General features: G+C 37.2%; 1 pseudogene; it reads right to left on the reverse strand.

Moving 5' to 3' along the window:
* Positions 1-6,384: 6,384 nt before the first annotated feature.
* LOC111755732 (large ribosomal subunit protein eL8-like) lies at positions 6,385-8,327 on the reverse strand (annotated as a pseudogene).
* Positions 8,328-9,764: the final 1,437 nt, after the last annotated feature.

Here is a 9,764-nt window from a genome sequence, read left to right on the forward strand (position 1 = left end):
GAGGTTGTGAGTTCAATCCCCAGTACCAAAAAAGAAAAAAAAAAAAAGATTGATAGGTGTATATGAAAAATGTGACAACACAAATGACATCAAAAGACTATTCACAGAAGTAATAGCAGAAAATTTCCCACACATGACATGACAATGGAAACAGACATACAGATAAGTGAATCATATAGGCTCTAATTAGCATAACCAAAGTAAATCTACACTCAGACATGTAATAATCAACACCCCAGATATTCAACATTAGAACAGAATATTAAAAGCTGTTAGACAGAAGAGACAGATCCCCTATAAAGGAAAGCCCATCAGAATCACAGAATACTTCTGAACACAAACAATGAAGTCAAGAAGAGCATGGAGTGAAGTATTTCAAATCATAAAGGAAAATGACTTCCAACTCAAATTGATGTATCCTGAAAAACTGTCCTTCAAAATGGGTGGAGGAATAAGATACTTCCACGACAAAGAACAGCTAAAGAACTTCATGACCTTCAAGCCAACCCTGCAAAGAATACTGAAAGATATTCTAGATAGACATAAAAATAACTATGACTCCAAGAAGACCAACAGAAAAAAGTCATTAAGCAGGGCAGACAATTAAACAGAGGGGAGGGGGCTGGGATTTAGCTCAGCGGCATAAGCGCCTGCCTTGCAAGCAGGCAGTCGTGAGTTCGATCCCTGGTACCGATAAAAACGAAAAAGACAAAAATAAAATAAAATAAAATAAATAAACAGAGGGGAAAGATCAAGAACCCACAGCAGAAACATAACATGGCAAAAATGAGCCAATATATATCAGTTATATCCATTAATGTAAATGACCTCAGTTTAGCCAATCTAGAGAAACAGACCGGCAGAATAGGTCAAGAAACAACATCTAACTATATGCTGTATAGCAGAAACCCATCTAACCCAAAAGGAAAATTCATACACTGCAAGTCAAAGGGTGGAAAATAATACTTCATGCAACAGGAATTTAAAAAAAAGCAAGGGTAGCTGTACTGCTTGCAGACAACATGAACTTCAAACCAAGAATGATCAGAAGAGATAAAGAAGGTCACTACATGCTAGTTAAGAGAAAACTTCAAGAGGAAGAGATGACAGTCCTAAATACGTATGCACCAACTCTGGGAGCACTCATCCATGTAAAACAAATAATAAATTAATAGAAATGAAACATCAAGTAAGCAATAACACAAATATCACAGGAGAACTTAACCCCCTTTGAAACAAAGAGACAGATCAACAAGACAGAAAGTCAGCAAAGAAATCACAGAATTGAATCAAACTTGTGAACAAATGGACTTAGCAGACACGTACAGAGTGTTCCACCCGGCAACATCAGAATATACATTCTTCTCAGCTTCACACAGGACATTCTCTAAAATAGACCATACGCTAGCCCACAGAACATGCTTAAATAAATGCAAAAGAACTGAAATTATCTCATGCATAGTATCTGATCATAATGCCATGAAACTAGAAATTAATGACAAAAGAAACTGCAAAAACTCTATAAACACATGGAAATTAAGTAATATACTCCCAAACAATCAATGGGTCACAGAGGAGTTAAAGAAGAAATTAAACAATATCTACAAGCAAGTGAAAATAGAAATACAAATACAAATACAAATACTGGAACCTGCAGGGTGCAATGAAAGCAGACCTCAGAGGGAAACTCATCGTGGTGAATTCCCACGTCAGGAAAACAGAACAAACCCAAATAACCTGATGCTACACCTCACACATCTAGAAAAAGAAGAGCAAGTGAAGCCCAAAGCCAAAAGAAGGGAGGAAATTATAAACATCAGAGCAGAAATTAATGCGATACAAACTAAGAAAACAATACAAGAATTAACAAATCAAAGAGTTGGTGCTTTGAGAGAATAAATACAATTGATAGGCCCTCAGCCAATCTTACATTAAAAAAAGAAAAAACTGAAATTTGAGCAATAAGGAATGAAAAGGGTGAAATCACTACAGACCCTGTGGAAACACAGAAGATCATCAATATCTGCTTCAAAAATCTTTACTGTCCTAGGTTTGATGATACAGAAGAAATGGACAGATTCCTAGAAACATCGAATTACTAAAGCTGGATCAAGAAGATGTAGCACTGCTGAATAACCCAATTTCAATTAATGAAATTGAAAATTTGATTAAAAGCTTACCAACAAAGAAAAGCCCAGGTCCTGATGGATTCACAGCTGAATTCTACAAGAAATTCACAGAAGACTTAATGCCAACACTCCCGAAACTCTTCAATGAAATTGAAAAGGAAGCAATTCTCCCTAACTCATTCCTGAAAGCAAGTATTACCCTAATACAAAAACCAGAGAAAGACCCAACCAAAAAGGAAGACGACAGGCCAATCTCCTTAATGAACATAGATGCAAAAATTCTCAGTAAAATACTGGCAACAAAATGCAGCAAATCATCAAGAAGATTATATACCATGACCAAGTGGATTTCATCCCAAGAATTCAAGGATGGTTCAACATGCACAAATCAATAAGCATATTACATCATATCAATAGTGCCAAAGATAAGAATCACATGATCATCTCAATAGATGCAGAAAAAACTTTTGATAAAGTCTAACACTCATTCATAAGAACTCTAGGAAAAATTAGAATAGTCTTTATCTCAATCTGACAAAAATCCACCTATGACAAACCAACACCCAGCATCATATTAAATGGCCAAAAACTGAAAGCCTTTACTCTAAAACCAGGAACAAGACAAGGGTGTCCATTATCACTACTCCTATTCAATATAGTGCTGGAAATATTAGCCAGAGCAATTAGACAAGAGAGAGAAATAAAAGGAGTAATGATAGGAAAAGAAGAAGTTAAATTAACATTATTTGCAGTTGACATGATACTGTACATAGAAGACCCCAAAACTCCATTAAAAGTCTCCTAGGTCTAATAACCAAATTCAGTAGTGTAGTTAGATACAAAGTCAACGCTTAAAAAATCAGTAGCATTCCTCTACACAAAACAACAAACTCACCGAGAGGGAAATAAGAGAAGCCACACCCTTCACAATGGCATCCAAAGAAATAAAATACTTAGGAATCAATCTAACAAAGGAAGTAAAAGATCCATTCAGTGAAAATTACAATACTCTGAAAAAAGAAATAGAAGAGGATCTCAGAAAATAGAAAGACATCCCTTGTTCATGGATAGGAAGAACAAATATTGTGAAAAATGGCCATTCTCCCAAAATGATACAGATTTAATGCAATTTCAATCATTACCATTAGCATATCTCACAGATCTAGAGAAATCATTCCTAAAATCCATCTGTAATGAGAAGAGACCTAGAATAGCAAAGGCAATTCTGGGCAACAAAGGCAAGGCAGGAGACATCACAATCCCTTACTTGAAGTTATACTACAAAGCTACTGTGATACAGTCAGCATGGTACTGTAATAAAAACAGATCTGAAGATCAATGGAATACATTAGAAGATACAACTACAACAAAAAACACACTCAGCCACCTTATCTTTGATTAAGGGGCCAAATACGTTCACTAGAAGAAAGATAGCCTCTTTCACAAGTAGTGTTGGAAAAACTGACTCTCCATATGCTGAAAACTAAAATGAGACCCAAGCCTATCACCATGCACTAAACTAAAGTCCAAATGGATCAAAGATCTAAATATTAAAATAGAAACACTAAATCTACTGGAAGACAAAGTAGGTAGAAATCTTAAAGATATAGGATTTGGCAGAGAATTCATGGACAAAAATCAAACTGCATGGAAAATATTTCCCAGAATCAGTAATTGGGATCTCATCTGATTAAAAAGTTTTGCATGTCAAAAGAAATCTCCAATTTATAAAAAGAAAATCCATGAATGGGGAAAAAAATCTTAGTCAACTGTCCGTCAGATAAAGGGCTTCTATCTAGAGCATATAAAAATTTTTAAAAATCAGACCCTCAAAATTCAAAGATCCAATCCAAAAACGGGCATCTGAGATGAATACATACTTCTCAGCTGAAGAAATACAAATGGCAAATTAATACATGAAGAAATGTTCAGCATCGTGGGTCATTAGAGAAATGCAAATTAAAGCCATACTGAGGTTTTGAGATTCCATATCATGCCAGAAAGAATAGCCAGGATCAAGGAAACCTCCAATAACAAATGCTGGAGAGGCTGTGGGGAAAAAGGAGCTCTCCTGCGCTGTTGGTGTGAGTGTAGACTGGTGCAACCACTGTGGAGGTCAGTCTGAAGTTTCTTCAAAAAGCTGGGATTAGAAGTCCCATTTGACCCAGCTATTCCACCTTTGCACCTATTCCCAGAAGAACTGAAAGCATCATACCACAGTGATATATGTGCACCCATGTTTATAGCAGCACAATTTGTAATAGCCAGATCTTGGAAACAACCTAAGTGTCCATCAACTGAGGAATGGATACAAAAGATGTGCTATTTTTATACAGTGAAGTACTACCCAGCTATAAAGAATGATCACATTGAGAGATTTATAAATAAATGGACGCAGCTTGAGACCATACTCATAAGTGAAATAAATCAAACTCATGTAAATACCATATTGTCTCCCTAGTGTTAAGAAACTGAAAGAATAAAAAAGATACAAAATCTTCAATAAATATGGTGAAAGGATAAGAAACTTCTCAAAGGGGAAAAAATAATTCAGGGAAAAGGAGAAAAGAAAGAAGGGAAAAGAAAAAAGATAAATTTGTATGTGCACACTTAAGATAGCTAATACAGCTGTACTACTAATTCGATTAGTTCTTGAAACAAACCATTAACATTCATAAGATTAGATCAATTTTGCATGTTTATATCTGGTAATCTGAGTAATTCTTTGAAAATAACTATACAAAGTAACAATCTAGTTATGTTCCTACCTCCTTGTTTTGAAAGCCTATATTGTCATTGTTTGGGCTCTTTGTTATTTATTTGTCTCTTTATTTCTTGTTTTCCTCATAATTTGTTTTGTTTTTCCTGCTAAAGCAGAAAGGATAGATGCACATATATAGGCTTATACATGCCTAAATCTTCTGCCAAAGAGTTTACAAGAACTGATTTTATTATGGGTGATGGTATGAACAGCTGCTTTGAAGAAAACGAGACATTATGGTAGCCATTGTTGATTTTCCTGTTGTCTGGTTTGAAGATCTATAATGCTTTCATTCTTTTGTTTTAAATGGTTTTGCACTATTTTTGTCTTGTTTGAAATAATTGTATGTGAAGACATATGCAACTATTTTGAAGAAAACAAGAGACATTATAATAACCACGATTGCTTTCCTGTTGTCTTGTTTTGAAATCCTGTGTTGATTGCATTGTTCTGTTTTGACCTGCTTTGTTCTGTTTTGTTTTAGTCTCTTTAAAATAAAAAATGTTTAAACACATATTCATCCTTATGTATCTGATGTATTTCACCTGGCATTATGGTCTCTCGCTCCATCTTATAAATGACTCAGATTTGTCTTTCTTTAGGGGTGAGTAATATGCATCTATTTGGGTTATGTTCCATTCTCCTTATCCAAGAACAGGGGATATCTTTCCATTGTCTAATGTCCCCTTCCATCTCTTTTTTCAGAGTATATACTTTTTATTATAGAAGTGCCTCACTTCCTTGATTACATTAACTTCTAGGTATTTAACTTTTTTGAAGCCACTGTGAATGGGATTGTTGCTCTGATTACACTCTGGGTTCATACACCGCGTGGGTTCATTCTCAGTGTATGGAAAGGCTATTGATTTTTGAGTGTGTTATATTGAATCCTGAGATCCTAATGAGTTTATTAGTTTTAAGGGTTTTTGGTGGAGTGTTTTGGTCCTCTATTTAAAGGATCAGGATATCTATAAATAGGGATAGCTTGACTTACTTTCCTAATTGAATCTCTTTTATTTCTTTCTTGTATCTCATTGCTCTGGCTAAAGTTTCAAGTATTACTTTGAACAGGAACGGTGAGAGTGAACACAATTGTCTTGTTTCTGATTTTAGAGGCATTGTTTTCAGCTTTTCTTGCATAGTATAATATTGGAAATAAGTTTGTCATAAATGGCTTTTATCATCTTGTGGTAAAGTCCTTCTATACCAATTTCATCAAAGTTTTTTGTTCAATTTGGCTTCTTTTCTTTTTTTACACTGGATTGAGGACTATTTATCTAAGTATCTATCTATCTATTTATTTATTTATTTATTCATTTTTGCTTTTTTGAGAAGAGCCTCACTATGCAGATCAGGATGGTCTTGAACTCACTACCTAGTCCAGGCTGGCCTCTAACATACGGTGGTCCTCCTGTCTCAGCTTCCCAAGTGCTGGGATTACAGGTGCCTGGTGACAATTTATTATTTTTAGGTACAGAAAACTCGAGCGTACATTTACTCCAGTTTAGTGGCAAGTTTTTTAGTCTCTGCCTTTTCCAGCTTGGCAACGTAAGCTACAGATTTTGGGCTCAGAGTGTCGCCCCCCCCCCAGTGACGTGGACTTCACCATACCTGTCATTGTAATTGGTCCTGATGGCCACCATCAGCTTAGCCAGAGCGCCTTTGTCTTCTGGGTTGACCTGTGTGAAGGTGACAGCTGTGCATGCCTGCTGTATCCTGCAGACCCCAGCCTGCCCTTCCCTTGACGATGCACTGGGGACCCGATCTTGAGACACAGGACAGGCAGGGTGTGCGACCAGTTCCATGGGATCTGTGTCATGTGCAGTCACTACGAGCTGACCTTGTCCTTCACCAGGGTGGTGACATTGCTAACACTGCTCTGACCTGATGGTCTTTTGGTGGGGCCTGCAGTCTCTGTTTCTCCTCCTGCTTTGTCTCTGGTCTGTATTTGTGGGCAAGCTCAGGCAGCTCGGTAGCTATTTGACCAAGACCTACATTAGTTGCAAGAACTGGTTAACTGCAGGAGCACCTTCAGCTGCGTACACAGGACAGTCCTTTGCAGCCAGACGTAGGGCGGGTATTTGGCAGTGTGTGAGGTCCTTCTTGGGCTGAATGTGCTGTCCAATCCCAAAGTTTTTGGCCTTTGCTGTAACAGAGGACTCACCACCTTCCCGGATTCCTGCGTGGTGACAACAGAGCCTGGGGCCACCTTCTTCTCCTTGGTCTCCTTCCCTGTCTGCACCTGGAGCAGCTGGCAGAGAGAGCCAGCAATGGATGATGCATTTTGTCAAAGGTTTTTGTCTGCGTCTATTGAGATGATCATGCGATGTTTATTCCTATGCTGTTCATACGGTGTATTTTATTTATTGATCTGTGTATGCTGAACTATCAATAGATCCATGGGATGAAAAGACTTGGTCATGATGTAGGATCTTTTTAATAATTTGTTGCATTGTTTGCAAGTGTCTTGAAGAAATTCTTTATATCTATGTTCATTAAGGAAATTTGTTTACAGTTTCTTTTTGTTAAGTCCCTTTCCAGTCTTATTATTATAGAAATGTCAGTTTCAAGAAATGAGTTTGGCAGTGTTCCTTCCCATTCAGTTTCCTGGAAGAATTTGAGGAGCATTGGTAATAATTCTTCCCTAAAGTTCTGGTGAGTCCACTAGATCCCGATTTTCTTTTCTGTACCAGGAATTGAACTCATGACCTTGTGTTTGCCCGGCAGGCACTTGTACTGCTGAGCTAACGCTCCAGCTTCCAGAGCTTTTCCTAGGTGATACGGTTTTTATGAGCACCTGTTCTTATTGCCTGTTGTTGGTATGTTCACTGCTGTTTGTATCGTCTCGACTGAGGATTGGTACTTCTCATGGGCCTAGGAATCTCCTGGTTTTCTGGGTTCTCCAATTTATTTCAATACAGGTTTTCAAAGTGGTTGTTTATAATTCTCTAAATATTAGCACTGTCCATTGTAATTGCATCTTTTCCACTTCTAATTGCTTTGATAGGAATTTTTCTTTCCTTCTTTTGGTAAGGTTTGTCAATTTTATGTTTTCAAAGATTCAACTCTGTGAGTCATAGATTCCTTGTACTTTAAGTATCAGTGGTATTAATTTCTGCTCTGTTCTTCATCATTTCCTTCTTTGTACAAGTTCTGGGTTTGAATTGCTATTACTGTGTTTTCCCAGCACGGACATTCACAGCTATACACTGCTGTCCTAGGGCTGCTTTGTGTTCATTTCCTTCTGTTTTGTGACAGGGTCCTGCTATGTGGTTGGGGCTGGCCTAGAATTCACTAAGTAGCCCAGACTGGCCTTGAACTCACAGCCGTCCCGCTGCCTTAGCCTCCCGAGGGCTGAGACTGCAGAGATGCCCCTCCACACCCAGCGAGGACTGCATTCATTGCACCCCATAAATTCTGGGCTGTTGTACTGCCATTATCGTTTGATTCTAGGTAATTCTTAATTTCTTCTGTAATCTATCGATTATTCAAGAGTATACGTTATTTATTTATTTTTTTTATTGGTACCAGGGATCAAACTCATGACCGCCTGCTTGCAAGGCAGGTGCTTATGCCGCTGAGCTAAAGCCCCAGCCCCAAGAGTATACTTTTAAATCTCCTGTGTTTTTGTAGTTTCTATGATTTCTTTTGCCATTGATTTCCAGTTTCATTGTGCTGTGGCCTGCCAATATACATGAAATTATTTTTATTCTTCTGTATTTATTTAAAGTATTACATTTGCTTATTTACAGCAATCAAATATTTCTTTTAGGTATCTAGAAGTAGAATTGCTGAATAGGACCATCTATGTTAAAAGGAAAACTTATATAGCTAACTGTACAGCTGAATTGCCCCAAAAAGTATTTATCAATTTAACTTAACAATCACATAAAAGGACATCCATAAACCACATCTCCTCCAACAAACTTTTAATTGTTGTCAATCAAGAAATATCTTCTACCCCATTGTGTAACAGGTAAGTGAGGACTTACCTGTTAGCATGTGGAAAAACCAAGCCTTTGCATTATATTTTAGGGTTATAAACGGCCAAATCTTTATTTAACTAAAATTTACTGTGGACACTATAACTGGAAGATAGAAATGTGTAATGATAACTTCGAACATTAAACATACATTAAACATTGCTCTGGGAAGGTATAACAAGAGATTGAGTTTCAAGTACTTAAAAGAAAGTATTTTTAAAACTATATTAATTTTAAATTCAATGACGGCTATAGAGATTAACAAGCACACTTTAAGAACATTACTGCTTCCTACATGAATAATGTTTTATGACTTCCCAGCATTATCTAAAGATTTTTCACAAAGCCTGATGTTCCTACTGAAAGGTTTGCATTTTATACAAGAAAAGGTGGTCACCTGAGTGGGACAATGTGATGAATCCTGCCTGCACCTCAGGTAGCTAAAAACACTAAAAATAAATCTGTCACAAAATAGGTGGCACAGGTAAGCCAAAGTTATTCCCACTCTTGATATTTGCCCTGACCTGTGTTTCCACAAATAAATTTTTGGTTTTGTTTCTCTCACTAGATTATAAATCCTGATTCTTAGAATAAGGCATTTGTGGCGTAACATCCACGTTCTAAATCCGGATGGTTTCGTTTCAAGCTCACCTTTAATCTAAGTGGACTTTCCTTTATAAATAGACACAGTTCTGATCTCAAATTTTCCTCTCTCGAAGATAGGGATTTGTGTCATTCTATTTCTGAACAAGGGAAGGTGAGCTCCTCTTCCGTGAATAGTGGCTTGATCAAGTTTCCCTTATATTTCTGTGCACTTCTGCTCTAACTTAGTGGGGTCTACTCTTTCAGGTTAAAGAGTCAGCTGTGAACAACTCACGTTAGGTGCCCGCC

This window comes from Cavia porcellus, unplaced genomic scaffold, assembly GCF_034190915.1.
Source record: "Cavia porcellus strain 051 isolate PalLab524CR breed Dunkin Hartley unplaced genomic scaffold, mCavPor4.1 scaffold_32, whole genome shotgun sequence".
NCBI classification, from domain to species: Eukaryota; Metazoa; Chordata; class Mammalia; order Rodentia; family Caviidae; genus Cavia; species Cavia porcellus.